A 24113-nucleotide genomic window follows, 5' to 3' on the forward strand; every position below is an offset into this window, starting at 1 on the left:
CAACAATCTTAAAATACAAATTTAAAACTGTGCCTTCAGTTTTGCTTCTCATTAGATACAAAATTGGCGCTTAATAAAATAAGTTATATTTACTTTTCTTGGAAGCATTTCCATTTGAATTATGTTGAATTACCTGAAACAACAGAGCATTTTCAAGATATAAAAATTGTTAAAAATTAGATGTATTTCTTTTGCTAGATTAAAATTCTCCTCTTTAAGGCTTTAATGCTTTAGAGCTTGTCAGGTATAGAATTTGGTTCTCTCTAATCTGAAAGTTAATTACTGTTTATGTGAGAAAGTTGATTCACCTAATATTTCTTTGCACAAACATTGCTAGTTTTAGATTTGAGACTTCAAGTGTAGAAATAAAGTCATTAAATACAGTAAGGACAATGTTTGTCAACGGTCCTTCCAGATGCCTATCTTTGTGATTATATTCATTAAAGAAGAAAAAAGGAAACAAGAGAAGAAGAAAAAATGAGAAGAAAGAGGAGAAAGACAAGAAGAAGAGTGAGCAGGAGGAAAAATGAAGTAGGTGCTAGAGAAGCTAAAGGTGCACAGTCTCCCACATTAGCTTGTGTACTGTAAAACTACGATCATGAAGTTTTATCTCATAGCCTCTTTATATGCTGCTCTTGGAATATATGGGCCTTAAAACACATTTTAGAAGGTTTTGTTAGCTCCCTAGATGCTGAATTAAGGGCCGGCACAATTTTGTGTTGCATAAAACTGCCACCAGGGCTCCAGACCCTTCTTTTAGTGTCCTTATCCTCAGTCAGTGTCTCACATTTCCTGCTTATTCCCTCTCTCCCAATACTTGACTGTGCTTATTACTGATTCACACTTTAGATTCAAAGTATGTTCAAAGTATGTTTTTTTTTTTTTTCCATTCTCTAACAAAACTGTGCTTTTCTCAATAACTGTAAGCCTTATACTAAGATAAAACCTGGGAGTAAAGTTGTTCTAATTTCTTTGACCAAGCATAGGTAAATGGAAGGAGAAAATAGAAAATTCAAAAGTTGCTCCCCCCGCCACCCCCACATGACCAGTTTCTTGATCAAAAAAATAGCAAGGTTGGGAATTCATATTTTTGCATAAGAAGCTATCATGCAATCAGGGATCGTATAGATAGCAAGCTGTTACAATACAGAATCATATCTATTTCTTGGAACAAGAAATAGAAGAAACTGTAAAAGTGCACTGCAGATGGTCCCTTATCAATTTCTAGCTACCAACAACCACGGAAGCAATTATAACATTTAAAATAGTGATTCCTTATAATTCACTCTATCAGGGTAGTCTCCCCTGGAAGCACTCACACTTTTATCAGAACACAATAATTAGGTCTGCATGGGTCTTTACCATATTTCATTACACTTAAGTATACAATGTGTGAAGCATTCATCTGCCATCTTCACCGTAATGTGTGGTTTAACATCAGTGAGCATTTCTACCCTAAAGACAGTCAACATGTGTGTTTTGACTAAGTATCAAAACTTCTGAGTGTTTAACAGTTATCAGTTCTCCTCACAAATAATATTCTAAACAGTAAAACATCTGCCAATAAACATCTTGGACATTTGTAAAATTGCCCAAAGCTTAGGCTTACAAATTAAATAATAAAATCAGGCCTTGTAAAATTACTGAGTACAAAGGCGGAGCATGGGATTGTGGACAAATGTAATATGTTGAGCTATTATACCCTTTGTATAAGTTCACAAAAGTAATTTGATTTCACAAAGTAGGGATTTTATTGTTAGTAGTGAATGAATTGACTCTCAGAGAGTTAACATCTAAATTGGAGTTCAAGTCTTCAAATAACTTCCTGGTATAACCAATAGTAGTTTGAAGTAAAGTACTGAGACAAATTGAGATAAATTCATCAAAAGGAAATAGAATATAAACAACTAAAATTACTTTAGGAAGACCAAAACAACATTTCAACATTGCTAAAATTGTAGGTTAAATTGTATAGATTTGTTTGGTAAAATTATTTAAGCAGGATCAATAATTGGAGGAGTAATCAAAAATTATCACTTCAGAATGATATTACAATGAGAGGATTTTCTAAAAAAAAAAAAAAAAAAAAAAAAAAAAAACATGATGTTTGTGGCATCCATTCATGTTTTGTGGTATTTTTTATGTTAAATGCAGAAAGAGAGAAAGCCGTCTTATAATTAAGACTGAAAAGCACAATCAGTGAAGACAAAATCTGTAAATGTGTGGGTAAATCTAGACAATTGTTGACACGAAAACTGAAATGTCCTCCCTGTATTGATGACTTTTAGATAAAATGAGAGTAGTGGATAATAAATTTTTATTATTGAGTGACAGGAAAAGAAATATTTAAATATAGTATATTGAGGACACTGCATTATTTGAAAAGAAGCTGGATAACTTTACTTCAAATTTTAGTGAAATATATATAATTTTAATAGCTACTGAGAAAAGAGAAAATACAAAACTTCAAAATGATAGACGAAACATGTAATAAGCACGTCGTATATATGACTGAAGAGAAAATATAAAAACAATGAAATGTAATATGGGGTAAATCAATCTTAATATATAATATTTCCATGTTAATAAAAATGCTTAGAACTGAATCATAATGCAAATGCTACTGATATACATTGTGGGATGCTGACCAAATGATACTTAGAAGAATATTTATCCTTTTAAAATCTTGTATATGAAAAAAATGTATTGCACTTAGTTACATTTGAATGATAAATAGGCTAAAATAATATGAAATAGGAATATCATTTAAAGAAACAAGAAAAAAGAAGAGATATAAGAATGATGCAAGGACATTATAAATAGTTTATTGAAAGATTGCTGAAACAGGAAACAAATATTTAATAGAGATGAACAGCAAAGCCCAAAGATGTTTCTTTGAGTAGAAAAGAGCAACCAACATTTGCGGCAGCAATTTTATGTTGTCAATGTCAGATTAGTTTTTGCTAATATTCCTTTGGAGTTCTAGCTGATGTAATGAAAACATTTTATGTTCTTCCATTATTTGTGCTGTATAATTTAGACTGACATAATTCATCACTTTATATATTCTTCCCCTCTACCCACCTTCTGAATCACGGTAGGTAATAACCTTTCTCTTTTTTTTTGTATCATGGAGAATACTTTTAAAAAAAAAAAAAAAACAGATTGCTAGATCATAGAGTGGTTCTGTTTTTAATGCTTTGAGAAACCTTCTTTTTTTTTTTTTTTTTTTTTTTTTTTTTTTTTTACAATGACTGTACTAGTTTACATTTCTACCAACAGTGGGCAAGAATTTCCTTTACAACACATCTTCACCAACACTTGTTATTTTTTATCTTGTTTAATTATAACCAATGTGAGTTGATATATCTCATTATGGTTTTAATTTGCATTTCCTTGATGATTAGTGACGTTGAGAATTTTTCTTATACCCTCTGGCCATCTGCATGTCTTCTAAAGGAAATAAAACCAATATGTTGAAGAGATACCTGCACACTCTTGTTCATGGCAGCATTCTTCACAATAGCCAAGATATTAAATCAGTCTAAGCATCCAAGAAGGAAATCCCATCATTTTTGGCAACATGGATGAATCTGGAAAACCTTAAGTTAAAGAAGCCAGCCATAGAAAGACAAATACCACAAGATATCACTTATATGTGGAATCTAAAAATGTCAAACTCACAGAAGCAGAAGTAGAACTGTTGGTTAAAAAGGAGTTGGCCAATGGGTGAGTGGGTGGTTGGGGCAGACTGAGGAGGTGATGGACAAAGAATACAAATCTTCACTTAGGCAGAAATAATAAGTTTAAGAGAGCTATTGTATAACACGGAAACTATAGTTAATAACAATGAACCGTGTACTCAGAAATAACTAACAGAGTTAATGTTAAATGTTCTCATCACAAAAACGTAGTAAGTATTTGAGGTAATGCCTGGCCTGTGAAAATTAGTTTGATTTGGTCCTTCCACAATGTATGTATGTACGTATGTATGTATATATATACACACACACACACAGACACATACATTATATACGCATACATATATATATCAAAATGTCTTATTGTGACAAATATATAACATTTTTGAGAATTTTAAAATAATTAAATACATATAAAAAGGATGAAAATCCATCTTGAATTAATTTTTGTATAAGGAGTAAGGAAAGGATCCAGTTTCAGCTTTCTACTTATGGCTAGCCAATTTTCCCAGCACCATTTATTAAATAGGGAATCCTTTCCCCATTTCTTGTTTCTCTCAGGTTTGTCAAAGATCAGATGGCTGTAGATGTGTGGTATTATTTCTGAGGACTCTGTTCTGTTCCATTGGTCTATATCTCTGTTTTGGTACCAGTACCATGCTGTTTTGGTTACTGTAGGCTTGTAGTATCGTTTGAAGTCAGGTAGCATGATGCCTCCAGCTTTGTTCTTTTGACTTAGGATTGTCTTGGCAATGCGGGCTCTTTTTTGGTTCCATATGAACTTTAAAGCAGTTTTTTCCAATTCTGTGAAGAAACTCATTGGTAGCTTAATGGGTATGGCATTGAACCTATAAATAACCTTGGGCAGTATGGCCATTTTCACGATATTGATTCTTCCTATCCATGAGCATGGTATGTTCTTCCATTTGTTTGTGTCCTCTTTTATTGCACTGAGCAGTGGTTTGTAGTTCTCCTTGAAGAGGTCCTTTACATCCCTTGTAAGTTGGATTCCTAGGTATTTTATTCTCTTTGAGGCAATTGTGAATGGAAGTTCATTCCTGATTTGGCTCTCTGTTACTGGTGTATAAGAATGCTTGTGATTTTTGCACATTAATTTTGTATCCTGAGACTTTGCTGAAGTTGCTTATCAGCTTAAGGAGATTTTGGGCTGAGACAATGGGGTTTTCTAAATATACAATCATGTCATCTGCAAACAGGGACAATTTGACTTCTTCTTTTCCTAACTGAATACCCTTGATTTCTTTCTCTTGCCTGATTGCCCTAGCCAGAACTTCCAACACTATGTGAATAGGAGTGGTGAGAGAGGGCACCCCTGTCTTGTGCCAGTTTTCAAAGGGAATTTTTCCAGTTTTTGCCCATTCAGTATGATGTTGGCTGTGGGTTTGTCATAAATAGCTCTTATTATTTTGAGGTACGTTCCATCAATACCGAATTTATTGAGCATTTTTAGCATGAAGGGCTGTTGAATTTTGTCAAAGGCCTTTTCTGCATCTATTGAGATAATCATGTGGTTCTTGTCTTTGGTTCTGTTTATATGCTGGATTACGTTTATTGATTTGCGAATGTTGAACCAGCCTTGCATCCCAGGGATGAAGCCCACTTGATCATGGTGGATAAGCTTCTTGATGTGCTGCTGAATCCGGTTTGCCAGTATTTTATTGAGGATTTTTGCATCGATGTTCATCAGGGATATTGGTCTAAAATTCTCTTTTGTTGTTGTGTCTCTGCCAGGCTTTGGTATCAGGATGATGTTGGCCTCATAAAATGAGTTATTTTAGAGACTTAAATGTTAGACCTAATACCATAAAAATCCTAGAAGAAAACCTAGATAGTACCATTCAGGACATACGCATGGGCAAGGACTTCATGTCTAAAACACAAAAAGCAACGGCAGCGAAAGCCAAAATTGACAAATGGGATCTAATTAAACTAAAGAGCTTCTGCACAGCAAAAGAAACTACCATCAGAGTGAACAGGCAACCTACAGAATGGGAGAAAATTTTTGCAAACTACTCATCTGACAAAGGGCTAATATCCAGAACTTACAAAGAACTCAAACAAATTTACAAGAAAAAAACAAACAACCCCATCAAAAATTGGGCAAGGGATATGGACAGACATTTCTCAAAAGAAGACATTCATACAGTCAACAGACACATGAAAAAATGCTCATCATCACTCGCCATCAGAGAAATGCAAATCAAAACCACAATGAGATACCATCTCACACCAGTTAGAATGGCAATCATTCAAAAGTCAGGAAACAACAGGTGCTGGAGAGGATGTGGAGAAATAGGAACACTTTTACACTGTTGGTGGGATTGTAAACTAGTTCAACCATTATGGAAAACAGTATGGTGATTCCTCAAGGATCTAGAACTAGATGTACCATATGACCCAGTCATCCCATTACTGGGTATATAACCAAAGGATTATAAATCATGCTGCTATAAAGACACATGCACACATATGTTTATTGCGGCACTATTCACAATAGCAAAGACTTGGAATCAACCCAAATGTCCATCAGTGACAGACTGGATTAAGAAAATGTGGCACATAGGCCGGGCGCGGTGGCTCAAGCCTGTAATCCCAGCACTTTGGGAGGCCGAGACGGGCGGATCACGAGGTCAGGAGATCAAGACCATCCTGGCTAACCCGGTGAAACCCCGTCTCTACTAAAAAAAAAAATACAAAAAACTAGCCGGGCGAGGTGGCGGGCGCCTGTAGTCCCAGCTACTCGGGAGGCTGAGGCAGGAGAATGGCGTAAACCCGGGAGGCGGAGCTTGCAGTGAGCTGAGATCTGGCCACTGCACTCAGCCCGGGAGACAGAGCGAGACTCCGTCTCAAAAAAAAAAAAAAAAAGAAAATGTGGCACATATACACCATGGAATACTATGCAGCCATAAAAAAGGATGAGTTTGTGTCCTTTGTAGGGACATGGATGCAGCTGGAAACCATCATTCTTAGCAAACTATCACAAGAACAGAAAACCAAACACCACATGTTCTCACTCATAGGTGGGAACTGAAAAATGAGATCACTTGCACTCGGGAAGGGGAACATCACATACCAGCGCCTATCATGGGGAGGGGAGGGGGGAGGGATTGCATTGAGAGTTATACCTGATGTAAATGACGAGTTGATGGGTGCTGACGAGTTGATGGGTGCAGCACACCAACATGGCACAAGTATACATATGTAACAAACCTGCACGTTATGCACATGTACCCTAGAACTTAAAGTATAATAATAATAATAAATAAAAAAATAAAAAGGATGAAAACAAAAAAAGTATATAATATTAGAAAGGAGAACATAAACATAAGTAGATATACCATGACCATATAATTTTAATTATTAAATTTCTCTACTATTAGCATAAAGATTGACAAATCAAGTAATAGGGTGGTGGAGAACCAGACTCAGTCTTTCTATACGACAAGTTAAAGGTTGGTCAATTCCGCAAATAACACTAATGAAAGTCAATAATATAGATCAAAATATATCACAATCTTAAGCAATATATAAAAATGAATTCAAGATGAATGAAAGACATACTTGAAAATCTGTATAAATTTTTAGAGCAGTAAGGTGTTATGTTTATGCTTTGAAGATTGTAAAAAATGTATTTAAAATCAACACAAATCAAGGAATAAATGATAAATTAGAATACATCAACATTTAAAATTTTTGCTCCTAAAAAGATGTCCTAATCTGCAAGAAAGTATTTTTAACACATAAACTAGATTAATAGTCATAAAATTCAGAAGAATACACAGATCAAAAAAAAAAGAAAAAATTCCACATTTGTGTATACATTTAAGAGAATAATCTCATCCAAAACAAGAATAAATCCCTATTTCCAAAAAGAACATTTGGGAAAACAGCCTAATATTTGTATTTCTGTAAATAAATATTATAAAATAGTATTCCACAATATAACTGAATAAACTGAAGCTACATATCACAAAGTATCAATCAATGTTCAACTAAATAAATGTTGAATTGAAAAAGCACGTGGAAGAGGACACAGAGATGAAATGTGTAGAAAGTAAAAAGTGTAAAACATGCTTAGGCAGTAGATATAAATTTTTTACAGTTACAGTAATGATTTAAAGGAAATCCAGAATAGTGGTTACATTAGAGGTGAAGAGGGATGTTATCAGTCAAGGTAAACAGTAACTTCAGATGCATGTATTTAGTGTAATACTAAAATGTGGATATCAGTGTATTAATATTTAATGCATTCTTTTTGAATATTTAAAATATTGCATGATAAATTTTAGCTGGACTAATACTTTATATCTTCTTAGGTTAGTCTGAGAATTAGTGGTTATGTAAGTAGGCATAAAGCATGGTGTACGGTACAATCAAAATATTTTTATTGTTATTAAAATTATGATGTTTATAGTTGTTTAGGAAGACTTCCTAGTGAATGTACTGTTATGATAGCCCATTTCCAAATATTTAAATATAATTTAAAAACACTTTTCTCATCAGTAGACAATTTCATTGCAATTTCATATTATGGTAATAACCTTATTTAAATAATGATGTTAATATCACATTTAAGAAAACCTGTGTTTCTATTAGCTTTAAAGATTATTATTTTTACTTGATTTCAACTTAATTTTCAATGCTTAAAGTTGATAATAATATGTAGACTTCATCGATCTCTTTATTATGTTCTGCTTTCAAGTTATAAGGTGAAAAACAATAGAAAAAATGTAATTGAAAGGATTTATGTGAAAGAAAAATTATGAAGAGCTAAAATACAATATAAATATGATTATAGTAAAGGAAAAATGTCATTATATAAATAGACAGTATAATTTGTTTTTTTGTGGGTTTCTTGTACATGTGCCTTAATGTTTCATATGTTTCCTGTAGAAAGGAATTGGTGGAGAAAACATCATATAATTAGAATTTATAACCTATGGAACTAAAGACATTCAAACTATAGTTACAGCCTTCCATTTTGGTTGCACAAACCAAAATCAAGGCAGAACCAAAGAACTCTGCTGTGTGATTAATGATCAAGCGAAGGGGTATACACAGACAAACCAAGGCCATTTCAGAAAATAAATAGATAGATAGATAGATAGATAGATAGATAGATAGATAGATAGATAGATAGATAGATAAATAAATAAATAAATAAATAAATAAATAAACAAACCAGTAAAATAGAAGCAATTTATCAAAATAATTTTTATGTACTGTGAACATTGGCCTGAAAACATGGACAATCAAGTTCATAGACAGACAATAATGTGCCAAAATTATTAAAACTCAGACAAATTGAACATCTTCTGGCCCCTTTAGGAAACTTCCAGTTTCAGCTCAGACGTGAAAAGAGCTCAGAAGTCATCACTTACATCCTTACAATAATCAAAGACTGGACAAAAAGAAAATCAATGAATTTTCTTGGACCTATCAGATAATTGACTTGGAAAAGCAAATTGAGGTGGAAAAGAAAATCACTACCCCTAAATATCTAGAGAGACAGACTTATCCAGGTGATTACAGCCAAGATCTATTTACCTGGGGTAGAAACCACTGCAAAGAAAAACTGTTAGGACACATTATATAAAAGTCCTAACATATATATTGTATCCTTTTTCATATTATTTAACAAAGCATGAGCATTACAAAACACCAACAAACAATAGCAAAAACTTGCATGCACACTTAAATAGTAATTATAACAAATCGCCGAAGGATGATTGTGAACTGGGTGAGAGTGAGATAATAATGGAGGGAATATTTTTAGTGGTCCAATACATTTTTATGGGCTTTACATCCAGAACTCCTAGGAGATTCTCACAGTAAACACTTGAGAAAGATCTCGTGGCTCTGACAGGGGAAAATGAATAAACTCTGTGACATACTACCAGAGTTATATGCAAAACAAAGGCCTTCTCTCCAGAGAGAAAGACTATATAAGCTTTGTCCCAAAGTCATTGATAAGATGCAAGAAAATGCACAATGTTAGCAAAATGATTTTTTTAAAAACCTCGGAAAGGATCAAAAGAAAGTCTAGAAATTCAAAAATAATGTAATCTACATATAGAATATGTTTTTGGCCTCAACAGACTAGACATGACTATGAAAAGAATCACTGAATTTGAGTACAGGCCAAAAGAAACTTCCCAAAATAAAGTGCGAAGAAAAAGAATGAATGAAAAGAAAAGGAACAAAATACCCAAGAACTATGGGAAAATGTCAAAATGTATATATTCAAATGAAATAAAAAGAGATTTCTGCACTCCCATGTTTATTTCAGTTGTACTTAAGTAGCCAGGACATGTAATACAGTGTCCATCAACAAATGAATGAATAAAGGAAAAATGGTCTATATACACAATGGATACTATTCAGCCTTTAATAAGATGGAAACACCGTCCTTTGCAGTAACATGAACAAACCAGAAAGACATTATGTTAAGCAAAAAACGCCAAGCACATAAAGACCAACACTGCATGTTCTTATTCATACATGGGAGTTTAAAAAGTCGATATCATGGAAGTAGGAAGCAGAATAATGGTTACGAGGCGGGAGATGATAGAGGAGGAGAGATGGTCAAGAGGTACAAAGTTACAGTTAAATATGAGGAATATGTTTTGGTGTTTATTGGACAGTATAATGACTATAAACAACAAAGTATCATATATTTCAAAACAGAAGAGAGCATTCAGAATGTTCTCACCACAAAGAAAGTTTGAAGTACTTAATTTTCTATTCACCTTCATTTGATTAATACACAATATAAGCATATATCAAAACATCACATTGTACCCATAAATATGCACAATTCTACATGTCAATCAAAACTGAAACAAACCTTTAAAAAGTGTATAATGTCAAATGTGAACACCAGAATGAGAAGACAGAACAAAGCAGAAAAAAATATGCAAAACGCTCATGGGTGAGAACTCCTCTTCAAAATTGATGACAGACACCAAACCACAGTTCCAGGAAGCACAGAGAAATCAAAGCAGAATATGTATCAAAAAATACTATTCCTATTCATAGCATATTCAAACTTCAGAAAAAAAGACAAAAATAAAATTTTGAAAGATACTAGCACAAGGTGAGAATACTTTACCTTTAAAGGGATAAAGATAAGCTTTAGTGCTGATGTTTTGTCAGAAACAATACAAGCCAGCAGAAAGCTGAGCAAACATGTAAAGTTGAAAGAAAAGAAAAAAATAAATAAAAGGAGAAAGCAAAAAGAAAAATAGAATTCAAAATTCTACGTCCAGCTAAACTAACTTTCAAAAGTGAAAAAGAAATCAATGATTTCTTAGGCAAGCAAACACTGAAGGAATTTTCTAGCAAACTTGATTTGTAAAATATGTCCATAGATATGAGGCATGAGGAAATGATGTAAGTTAGAAAAAAAAAGTTTCACATGAAGAAAAATACATCAGAGAAGAAATAAATGAAGATGAAGGAAAATATTTTTTCTTATTCTTACTGATCTTAATAACTGTTTTAAAAAGTATTAAGTTGAAATGTGTGATTATCCACGTGATGATAGCAAAAAACGCCAAGCACATAAAGACCAACACTGCATGTTCTTATTCATACATGGGAGTTTAAAAAGTCGATATCATAGAAGTAGGAAGCAGAATAACGGTTACATCCATGTGATGATAGCACATGGATAAAACGTGGATGAGTGCAATATCATGGGAGACAGGAGGAAGGAACTTGGAACTCTCCATTATAAGACACATAAACTACACACAAAGACAAGTAGCATTACTTAAGAGTTGAATTAGATTCGTTAAAAATATTGTAAACACTAGAGCAAACCAACATATATGTTTTTTAAAATGTGTAGCTGATATACTAATGGAAAAAGTAAAACAAAGCTATACAAAACACACAAATAAAATCCAAGAATTCATAACTATATGCCTCTGAAAAGGTATAGAAAGTGTAATAAATATGACTGTTATTAATCCATCTACATAATTTATAACTTTAAATGTGAACAGTCTAAATGCAGCAACTAAAGAATAGAGATTATTATAATGAATAAAAAAATTACGTAATAATATGTCTATTTGTAAAAATACTTTTTAATATGAAGGGTCAGATAGTTTTGAAATAAAGAAATGAAGAAACATTTACCATGCTAAAACTGAACAAAGGAAAGCTGGAGTCACTACATTAATTTTGAAATAGCCGACTTTAGAGCAAGACAAATTATCAGAGATAAACAGAGGTGCAACATAATAATAAAAGTGTCAATTCTCCAAGAAGATATAATTCTAAATGTGTATACACCTAGCTACAGTGGTAAAATACACAACACATAATTAAGAGAAGGTAAGACATAAGTAAACAAATCCACTATTATAGTTGTAGTTTTCAAAATAGCTGTAAGAAGGATGAAGTTGACATAAATGGCATTATAAGTCCATCTTATGTATATGACATTTATGGAAACTTCCATCCAACAAAATAAAATAAATACACATTTTACTCAAACTCACATAAAACATCCACCAAATTAGACCACATTCTGTGCCATAAATTTTATTTTAAAAATTGAAAGAAAAAAAATCATTCAAAATATGTTATTAAACCACAGTGGTATTAAATTGAAAATCAATAAGAGAAGTATAGGTGGAAAACCCACATATATCTGTAGATTAATCAACTCGACTATAAGTAACAAATGGGTAAAAAATATTTTTTAATTAAAACTTTTGAAGTGAATGTAAATAAAAATACAGCTCATTAAAGTTTGTGTGATGCAATAAAAATCGGTGCTTAGAAGGCAGTGTGTCATATTAACTACATAATTACAAAATTAAAAACTTGTAAAACTTGGTAATCTAAATTAGGGCACTGAAAATACCAATTTAAAATGCAAACAAGAAGAAGTAAAAAATAACAAAAAATAAAGCAGAAATCAATGAAATCAAAAATTGAAAAACAATAAAGAAAATCAACATAACCAAAAGCTGGTTTATTGAAATGATCAATAGCATCAATCAACCAGTAGTCAGACTAAGACAAAAAGAAACACAATACTTACTAATGTCAGAAAAATATGAGATATTATAGCTACTGTTCCCATGGACATTAAAATTAGTCCATCTCATCCACTAAACAACCACATAAGTAAACCACCACAAAAGCTAGACCTGGCAAAGGAGTGATGGTGAGCATCCATAATGTCTAGAATATATTACTTATAATGTCAAGTTTTAAGCAAGTGGTATAAGCTTTGCAAGTAAACAGCAATGTTTACCACATAAACAGGAAAAAAAATTAGTAGAAGTGACCCCTGAGAAAGCCAACATATGAAACTTAATAGACAAAGACATTAATGGATTATTAAAAATATTTGTAAAAACTAGAAGAATTCATGCTTACAGAAGTAAAATGACAATGTCACGAACAGACTATTAAGAAAGATATAAATTACTTTTTAAAAATCAAATTGATATCTGGAAACGAAAACACACAATCCAAGTTAAAAATTTACTAGAGTGTCTTAAGGGAAGATTTGAGCTGGTAAAAAAAATAAATAAATAATTTTAAAAAACTTAAAGATGTATAGAAATTATGCAATAAAAACCAGGAGAAATAATGAGCAAATTAAGATTCATTAATTAACAAAAATAAACAGAGCTCAGGGAAACGTGGGACAACATTAAGCACACTAGTGTACTAGTGTGAGTATCTAAAAGAGAAACTAACAAAAGCAAAACATTTTAAATGACAGAAATCATTTGAAATTTGATGAAAAAAAAAAAAATCTATACACCCAGGAAGCTCCATAAACTCTAAGCAGGATAAATCCAAAGATACTCACACACAGACATACTATAAAAGTTTCTTAAAAGACAAAGAGGTCTATCTTTAAAGGAGTTGGAAAAAAATGAATGACTTGTTACCTTTGAGGGGATTCCACTAACAGTTGACAACTCATTAAAAAAATAAAAAATAAAGAAGCCGGAATGCACAGAGGCTATGAAATAATAAACACTGTCAACCAAGAATTGTTTTCCAGCAAATGTATCTATTAAAAACAATGATAGGCCGGGTGCGGTGGCTCACGCCTGTAATCCCAGCACTTTGGGAGGCCGAGGCGGGTGGATCACAAGGTCAGGAGATCGAGACCATGGTGAAACCCCGTCTCTACTAAAAATACAAAAAATTAGCCGGGCGCGGTGGTGGGCGCCTGTAGTCCCAGCTACTCAGGAGGCTGAGGCAGGAGAATGGCGTGAACCCAGGAGGCGGAGCTTGCAGTGAGCCTAGATCGTGCCACTGCACTCCAGCCAGGGGGACAGAGCGAGACTCCGTCTCAAAAAAAAAAAAAAAAAAAAAAAAAAATGATAAAATCATTACCCAAAAATAACTGAGCAAATGTGTTACTTGGAAAATTGCTTTACAATATATAACAGAAAGTTATTCAGGTTGAAAGCAAGTAACCTCGTATAATTCAAATCTAAAAACAAAAAACAAAAAAAAAAGAACTGATTGAAGTATTTATGTAATTATAAAATACAGTATATATACTGTATATATTATAAATACAGTATATATTATATATACTGTGTGTATGTATTATATATACTGTATATTATATATACTGTGGGTATGTATTATATATACTGTGGGTATGTATTATATATACTGTGCATATATTATATACTGTATATATTATATACTGTATATATGAAATACATATTCTGTATATATGTGAAATATATATACTGTATATGTGAAATATATATACTGTATATGTGAAATATATATACATATTTCCTGTCCTTTATCTTAATAAGCGACTTTAAAAGCAAGTGTATAAAATAATATGCATGAAATTGTATCATTGGACTTACAGCATTTAAAATTATATCAGATAATAGAATAAAAGAGGTGGGTAGGAGAAAACTTAAATGGGATGTAACAAAATTGTACTAGAGTGTAACTTGAATCAATAGCATCAACTTAAATCTACAGAAGCTAATAAATAGAATCAGAAATGATAAAATAGTTAATATGAAAATTTTAAAGTATATATTTACTCTCCTTTTTTATTCAGCTTCTTTAAAAGATGAATGCATGTACAGCAATAATAATAAAATGCAAGTTTGGGTTTTTTACATACATAAATGTAATGTATAAAACAATAATAGCACAAAAATGGAAGAAGGTATAGAGCTATATTGAAATAACATTTCTGTATCTCATGACAATTACGTTAGTATTAATATAAAGTAGATTCTGTTAAGCTGTAAAGAGTAAACCCTAGAGAAATCACTAAGAAAATGTTTTTTAAAAAAAGAGTAAGGTATTAAATAAATCTAAAACATTACAATAGAAAATGTATGCTCAATGCAAAAGAAAGCAGTAAAAAAGATAACATGAGACATACAAAAAATAGCAAAATCGCATATGTCAGTATCACAAACCTTATCAGCAATGATATTAAATGTGAACAAATTAAAAATCCAACCAAAAGGCAGAAATTGTCAAATTAAATTTTTAAAAAGTTCCAAATATATGTTTTCTATACAAAACACATTTTAGATTTAAACATACAAAAAATCGAAAGTAAAATAATGGAATATAGTATTTCTTGTTGGCAACACAAGAAATCTGGTGGCTATACCAATACCAAATAAAGTAACACCAAAACAGTTACCAAAAGAAAAAGAGGGATATTTGACAATCATACAATAATCAACTCATTAGAAATAGATTAGAATTATGAATATATATGTACCTAAAAAGCGATAACAGTACACTAAGCAAAACTGACAGAAGTCAGGGGAGAAAAGACATTTCCACAATAATTGGAGACTTCAATGTCCTTCTTTTAATAATGGTTAGAGCAACTATGAAGAAGACTAACAAGGCAGTAGTAAAGTTAACAATCAACAAGACCTAATAAATATGCATTGAACACTTGACCCAACAACAACAGAGTACACATTCTTCCCAAGTGCTCATGGTACATTTTCCAGAATAGATCAAACGCCAAGCCTCAAACAGAATGAGTAAATGTAAAGCAGTAGAGATCAGGAATATACTCCAAACAAAATGGAATAAAATCAGAATTATCTACAAGAAAAGGCTCCTGGAAATTCACAAATATATTCAAATTAAACAAAACACTTCTAAACACCCTGTGGGTCAAAAATATACCAAAAAATTCTAAGTGCCTACCTGTGTTCAAACAAGGAGGTTCTTGTGGATTTAGGGAGGCATCTTTTGGCAAGGTCAATTCCAATGGCATGTTCATGCATCGATTTTAGAGCCAAGTTGTCCTCTTGCAATCTCCTGTATTAGGATTAGGGAGGCATATTTAGAGAGAGGATGACCTCAGCAAAATGGAATGGCCAGATTTAACTATCATCTCTCCATAAAAACATTGAAAAATAAGCATAACCAGTCAGATACAACTTCATTAGAATTTTTAAAAAATAGTTCCAGGTTTACAGCAAGAAATGCTGCAACAAAGCAACAAAGCAAATGCTGACTCAAGAAAAAGATAGCTGATATAAAAAATAAAAATATTTGTGATATTTTTGCTTTCCCTTGCTCCACCCCCTTCACAGCATGGTAACAGTCTTGAAGGTAGCTTATGCTCCCAATGTAGGACCCTGGGTCCTGGGACTGAAGAGAGTGGAACAAACCTCATTTGCAAATTATTGTGCATGCCTGCTATAAACTCTTTGAAGACTACTTGAAGGATTGAGACAAGGTGCTCAGCAATCTTTCAGTTAATTAAGAATTCAGGCTGGAAAAAGAATGAGCATCATTCAAAATAACCACAAGATGGACCAGGCATGGTGGCTCACTCCTGTAATCCCAGCACTTTGGGAGGCCGAGGTGGGCGGATCACCTGAGGTCAGGAGTTCGAGACCAGTTTGACCAACATGGGAGAAACCGCGTCTCTACTAAAACACAAAATTAGCCAGATGTGGTGGTGCATGCCTGTAATCCCAGCTACTTGGGAGGATGAGGCAGGAGAATCACATGAACCTGGGAGGCGGAGGTTGTGGTAAGCCAAGATGGCACCATTGTACTCCAGCCTGGGCAACAAGCGTGAAACTCCGTCTCAAACAAACAAACAAAAAACTACAAAATGATCTAATAAATCAAAAATACCTGGACAAAATATTATGTTCTAAACATGTAATAAACTACCTAAGGCTGAGGAGGAACAGCTAGGGGAGACTTTCTTTGAAAATTTAAGACATTCAAAAGCATCCATGCATACAAGGCAATTAAGAAAGCCACATATATGTCCAGGGCAAGAGACATGCTCAACAAGACCCAAAGCTTTTATCTCAGGCTAATCAATAGACTTAATGCAAGTCTGGTTAAACGTCTGTGTTTATCGCACAGAGCTAATCTCAAATATTGGGAGAAGCATTTTTTGTTTGCTTGCTTGTTTGTTTTAGATCCTGGTAATAAAAACAAAAAAAATATGCCAATACTATAGCTGAACACAAGCTAAAGAACAAACATGTCAGTTATCACACAAGAAAAGACTATTCAGTCTGCAAAATAGGTTAGAAAGTAATTAAACAGACGTCTACTACAGTCTCAACCAGAAAATAACAAACTTTGAGGACAGGAGAGAATCTCCAAGTTACCACACAGTAATATCCAAATATCCAGGTTTCTACAAAAATCACAAGGCTAACAAATAGGAAAATATGGCCCATGTAACAGAACAAAATAAATGGACAGAAACTGTCCCTGAGGAAGTCCAGACATTGGATTTACTAGAAAAGGTTTTAAATATACAGTTATATGTTCTTACCAATGGGAATATGTCCTAAGAAATGCATTATTAGACAATTTTGTCAATGTGCATCATCAGATTGTATTCACGTAAAGCTAGATGGTATAACGTACTATATGTCTAGACTATATGGTGTAGCCTATTGCTCCCAGGCTAGAAACCTGTACTGAATGTTACTATACTAAATATTGTAGGTGACTGTAACACAGTGAGAAGTATTGTGTATCTAAACATGTATAAAGATAGAAAAGGTACAGTCAAAATACAATATTATAATCCTATGGGAGGACAATCATAAATGTGGTTGGTTCCCCATTGACTGAAATATCATTATGTGGTACATAACTGTCTTCACAGAAAAACATAAAAGTAAAAACATAAAGAATTAAATCATGAAAATGATGCACAAGCAAAATGGAATGTAAGAAAGAAATAAATTCCAAAGAGAACTAAACATAAATTCTGGAGCTAAAATTATAATAGACATTTTAAAAGACAGAAGATTTGAGCAAGCAGAAAATACAGTTTGAGAACAAAACTGTAGAATATTTGAAATTATCAAAATGTGTAATTAAATATAAAAGCCAATATTACTGTATTTATTTATAACTGTTTCTTAAATAATTTCTAGCAGAAACAATATCAAAATAACTATAATTATATAAAAATCATTATACTTCTAAGCATAAAATGTAGAAATGTGTAACTTATAAGAGAAACAACATAAAAGGGAGTGAAGTTACATAGGAGTAGGGTATTTGCATGCTGGGGATGTTAACTTTAGTTCAAAGTACATTGTGATAAATATAGGATCTTGAACATTATACCTATAATAAGCACAGAGAAAATATCCACAAAATAATACACAAAAAATGAGGGAAGGGAATTAAGTAGCGCCCTATTTGCAAACTTAACTAAAAGCAAACAGAAAAGGTAATAACAGAGAAAATGAGAGCAAAGTATATATAGTTATATAGAAAAAAACAGCAAAATGGCAGAAGTCCTTTGTAAATCAATAATTACTTGAAATAGAAATGTATCAAACTCTTCAATCAAAAGACAAAATAGAGTGAATTCCAAAAACGACACAACTTCAAGAGACTCACATTAGATCTAAAGACTCAGATTGAAAGTTAAAGGGTAGAAAAAGATATTCCATACCAATATCAACCAAAAAGCAAGCTATGGTGGTAATATTTATAACTGGTAAATTTATAACTGGTATATGAGGAAGAGGGAGGTGTATATTTTAAAAAGTGTCAATTCATTAAGAAGATGTAATTATAAACATATATTCTCAAAACATAGTCCTAAAATAATATGAAGCAAGTACTGACAAACTTGAATGTAAGAATAGATAGTTCTACATTAATAGATGGAGACTTGAATACCCCACTTTCAATAATGGATAGAACATCTAGACAGAATTTCAGTTAAAAGATACATGACTTAAAAACATATAAACCAACTGATCCTAACAGTGTGCATGTGTGTGTGTATGGGTGTGATATACACATATATAGAGTATATTATATATTATGTACATAGAGAGAGACTGAGACTTGGTCTATGACTCAGATTTAGAAGATGTCTCTGCTTAATATTTTCAAAAAGTAATGCTTGACAGATTAAACACCAAGCATGTATCTCATTGGCTTCTAGCAAATGACAAACTCATTTATACATTCATAAAGTTAATGATGTGCTTCTAGGTAATTTCTTATAAGTTACTATTTTCTACCTAATTTTAAAACAACTGAGTAATTTTATTATTCTGTGAATTGTAAAAATAGAAATTTTAAAATACTTCTAGAAAACATAAATGTTGTGAATGTGTGAAAAGTAAATTGAAATAGATATTAAAATTAATAAATACATGAAGAGTAATATACAGTATTACTGTAAATGCTCTATATGTCATATAGTTTCTATACTCTATATAATCTGTATACTATGTACTATACATAAATCCTATATTAGACACTATACTAAATTTTCTATAAACTATTGTGTGTATATATATGTAATATTTTCTGAAAGTTGAAGAAGATATCCATAAGGTTCCAAATGACTACATAAATCTGAGTCTTCCTAGAATTCTAATATCTTACTTACCAAGCATGAGAGGAGTTATACGAAAAAAAAAAATGACATTATAACTGAGTTCTGTCTACACATTCTGTCCCATAGCTACTCTAATGAAAGATAGACAAGTAGTTTGTGCTCATCATAATAACTTCATTTGCCCATAATAACTCATTTGCCCACTTTAAATGAGTAACAATAAGGCCATATTTTTCTAAGCAGTTTTCTTAGACTAAAGGCTAAACTGCTGGGGGAAAAATACAATCGCTTAAAGAGTGAAGTTTGTCTCACGCACGTAAGGCAGCTTTTCTCTGTGAATTTTTATTGAGTGCATTTTCTTCCTCCATCAATCCCATGGATGCTGTCTTCATCAGCATGACTGATGCTGCACCTCTACCATATCTACACTTCAGTCTGCAGGAAGGGAAAAGTGAGCAAGACCAGAGTAAGAAATCTCCTTTTAACCTAATGAACACATTACTTTGGTCATATTCCATTGGTGAGAACTTATTACAGAGCCTCACATGGCTGATACGTGTGAAGACAACAGAAATCGTTCACAGCTCTGTAGCCACATGCCCAGAAAAAGAGGGGAAAACATTGGAAGGGAATAACTGGTAGGCTGCCAGAGTCCGTCCTATGGCAACCATTTATCAGTGCACACTCTGCTTCCAACAAAGTGAACTCATTCTTCCTCCAAAGGACAAAGCCCAAGGTCCTAGCCTATTACCTCTTCCAGCGCAAATCTCAGAATCTGTGGTTAATGGGCATCCCTCTCTATTAGGTTCTGTAACAGATCCTATATTCTGGCAATTTATAAACTAATATAAGAATAATCTGTCCTCTATATCCAACATATTTGGATTTATACAGACATATTCAGGTATGTGACAATATTTATGGGGCAAGAAAAATACCATATATGTAGTCTTACATATCCTATACCTATGCAATGGTTTGAATGTTCGTGTCCCTCCAAAAATCATACATTAAAACCTAATCCTTAATGTGATGCTATTACGAGGTGGGGCCTTTGGGAGGTGACTAGATGAGGAGGGCAGAGCCTCTGTGAAGGGGATTAGTGCCCTTACAAAAAGACCTCAAAAAGCTAGCTAACCCCTTTCACCCTGTGAAGACAGAGTGAGAGGGTGTCATTATGGGAAAGTGGGCCCTCCCCAGACATCAAATCTGCTGACACCTTAATTGTGGATTTTCCAACTTACAAAACTGTGCGAAATAAATTTATGTTGTTTATAAACAACTTGATATATGGTTAAGACAAACAATATTAGATAATTACAAACAGCCCGGGTGCAGTGGCTCACGCCTGTAATCCCAACACTTTGGGGGGGCCTAGGCAGGAGGATCCCTGGAGTACTGGAGTTTGAGACCAGCCTGAGCCACATAGTGAAACCCCATCTTGACAAAAAAATCCATCTTAGCCAGGCATGGTGGCACGTTCCTGTAGTCCCAGCTACTTGAGACGCTGAGGTGGGAGGATCTCTTGAGCCTGGGAGATGGAAGTTACACTGAGCCCAGGTTGTGCCACTGCAATCCAGCTTCTCAAAAAATAAATAAATAAATAAAATTAAAAATCTATAAACCAAACACATTAGACCGTTAAATATAATACATTCTATTCACTTATGTTGACAAATTCAGAATCCTCAGATTCTTGTTTTTATATCCTAGAATATATGAAAACATGAGGAAAGATAACCCTAGCTCTGAATTTGTAACCATGACCCTCTCTTCTCTTCACTCCCTTCTCTTATGATTAATCAGGTGACACCCCAGTTTGCAAGCCAGACTACATTGCTGCCCTTAGCCAGTTCTTGGGTTTAAGTTAAGGCCAGCAACTTTCAGAAAGATGACACGGGTAGCAGGTCTGTAAAATACCTGGAAGCCAGTTAGGATCTATTTGAGCAGGGCTCTGTGGACTATTAGACATTCAAAGCATGGCCCAGAAGTGGAGCCTATTCTTCAACTAGACAAAAGCATCACTGCCCTTTGGCCTATGCAATTCTTACCTTGAAAACTGGGGTTAGGCTGGGGAAGGATCGAAGTGAGTTTGACAAAATATGGAGTCCAAAGCAGCACCCCTTCTTGCCTGGGTCTGAAGTTGCTGATGAAAATAATACATGAGAGTGGAACAGAAACAAAATTACTGCAGTTAAAAAGAATTCATTGAGAAAATAGAATGGGAAACAAGTCAGTTCATACATAATGATGATGTCTTTTTGGGAAGAACTAATAAAGGCAGACTGTAGAAAGTTGAGTATTGGGTAGACTCAGATTCTGAGCTGTGAGAAAAACGATCTCTTCCTCTGTCTTCCATGGCACATGTCTCTCCCTTCTGGGAGGTTAATCCTTGTGTTCATTAGCTTCTGTGGCTACATCTGAAGAATGAATCTATATTCTCCTTGGAGGCTGCATACTTACACAAACTACTTTTTGCAGGTGCAGTTCTGGGAGCCTGAGAATAGTTTTAGAGATAAACAATAAAAATTTTTAGGTCAGTCTTGTGATCTCTTTGTAATTGCTCTCAAAAATTTTTAGACCCATGGCCTATTTGCTTCCCCTCAGTACTAATATGCCAGGAAAAAAAAAATCAGTGTTATTTTATGGACATACTTCCTAAGCCTGACTTGTGATTTTCTCGTCTGTGCCTATTTCTAACTTATTTTGATGGAGGCAACTTGAAGGTCTCTGACACAATACATGGGAGTGAAAGACAATACTCCAAATCTGAGGTTTGCTACAAACTTAGATACCTTTATGGATTAGAAATCTTAATCAGAAGTATCAATACATGTTTTTAGACTGACATTTTTGTCTTTTGGTTTGGGGGTAGTAAAAAAAAAGATGATTTAGATATTGCCACCCTGCAAAGTCCCATATTTTTGGACTTCGCCTTTCATTTTGTTTTGAAAGTAAGTCAGATCTCATCTGAGGTTCTCTTTATTGTAGTAATTTGCATAAAGCAACAAGAAACAGGCAACATATTGTTAACATTATGGATCTTTGTAATTATTTCTTCGAAAATACAGGCTCAATAGTCACCTGATTTGCTTAACAAAATGTGGCTTAGTTACCTTTTTAAAGATGAAAATTTATCAACTATAATGGCATAACAAGGGTCATCAGCTTTCCAACCTTACCTGCCTATACTGCCTGAGCACTATTCTAATGTCACGTATTTTCAGTTTCTTTCACAGGACCAACCCTCTAGTGATACTAATATCTGCTTTAGTTAGAATAAAGTTTAGGTTGCAATATAAGAAGACTCAAAATACAGTGGCATGAATACGTTAAAAATGACATTTTCTAGACTTGACAGCAGCTAGATGCAGCCATGTTCCCAAAAAGGCTCAGGGAATGTATTTTTAGATGACAATTGGCACACCGTTTTAACTTTGAAAACTGAAAATTCCACTATCACTTCAAAAAGCACTCTATTAAAGATCAGCAATAGGCATCCAATGATTAATTTCAATAATGTCCCTTTGCTTTAATACATTCCACTAAACTCCTTTCCCACTTTCACTCCTTTTCAATAAAACATCTCAGCATTTGACAATAACCCCTCATACCTTGAATATCTGTTCTCTTTTAATTCATCAGTGAGTCTGTTTTTAAATTCCTTTTTATCACAATTTTTGTCCTCCTTAGTTTTACAAACTGTAGATCTAACTGGCTGTTTTCCTTATTCTGTATTCCGTAATCAACTTTTAATTCTTATCTATTTCTTAGATTTCTAATATTCACTCCTTATTTCAAACTGTCTTATAGTATCTCCACATTACACCTCCACTTTTCTAGTTTAACACCCCATTTTTTCTTTCAGTATCCAATAAAGAACATTGTTCCCTCTTTCCAAGTCAGATTATGTGACATTGCTTGTGGCATTTCTATTTTTGCATAAGATTATTTTTATCTTTTTGTCAACATCTTACACATTCTTCAATGTTTATGTCAAATGCTAAAAATAAAATATCCATAGGAACTCATGCTTACATGAGCATTCCATCATTAAACTTCCATACAACTCTAACTTTTTAAACAATGGGACTCATATTATACAGTAGCCAAAATTCCTTTCCTTATTCTACTGTTCTAAAGTCATCATCTTATAAAATGTATTGGAATTGTAGGATTTGTCTGATGCCACTCCAGACATGCTGTTTTGAGTTACATGTTCTTATTCTCTGTTTCTATCTCTGGGATGAGTTACTGCATTCAAAGCAAATACTTTGAGAGAACCCTCAAAGAGATGATGATACCTCTGTAAAGACAACAGTAACAATTTCAAGGTAGACAGGCTCACTTTCCTTGATGCCCCTACAATTTTGGTGACCACAGTAGCAATGCATACATTTGTCAAATGTACAGTTTTGGAAGTGGTGCAAATAATTAAGGAAAATAAAATCACAGGAGAAAAACATTTTAGAACTGTTCCAAATTGACTACATGGCCCACAAAAAGAATATACAAATAGACTAAAACATTACATG

General features: G+C 33.3%; 1 long non-coding RNA gene across 1 annotated transcript in view; it reads right to left on the reverse strand.

Moving 5' to 3' along the window:
* The window catches only part of LOC104677261, a 240873-nt gene that overhangs the window by 23368 nt on the left and 193392 nt on the right, over positions 1-24113 (reverse strand). The window contains exon 3 of the long non-coding RNA XR_750021.2: positions 15927-16040. This is a non-coding gene — a long non-coding RNA (uncharacterized LOC104677261). The remainder of the gene's footprint in view (positions 1-15926; positions 16041-24113) is intronic.

The sequence above is a fragment of the Rhinopithecus roxellana genome, chromosome 18 (genome assembly GCF_007565055.1).
Source record: "Rhinopithecus roxellana isolate Shanxi Qingling chromosome 18, ASM756505v1, whole genome shotgun sequence".
Taxonomy (NCBI): domain Eukaryota; kingdom Metazoa; phylum Chordata; class Mammalia; order Primates; family Cercopithecidae; genus Rhinopithecus; species Rhinopithecus roxellana.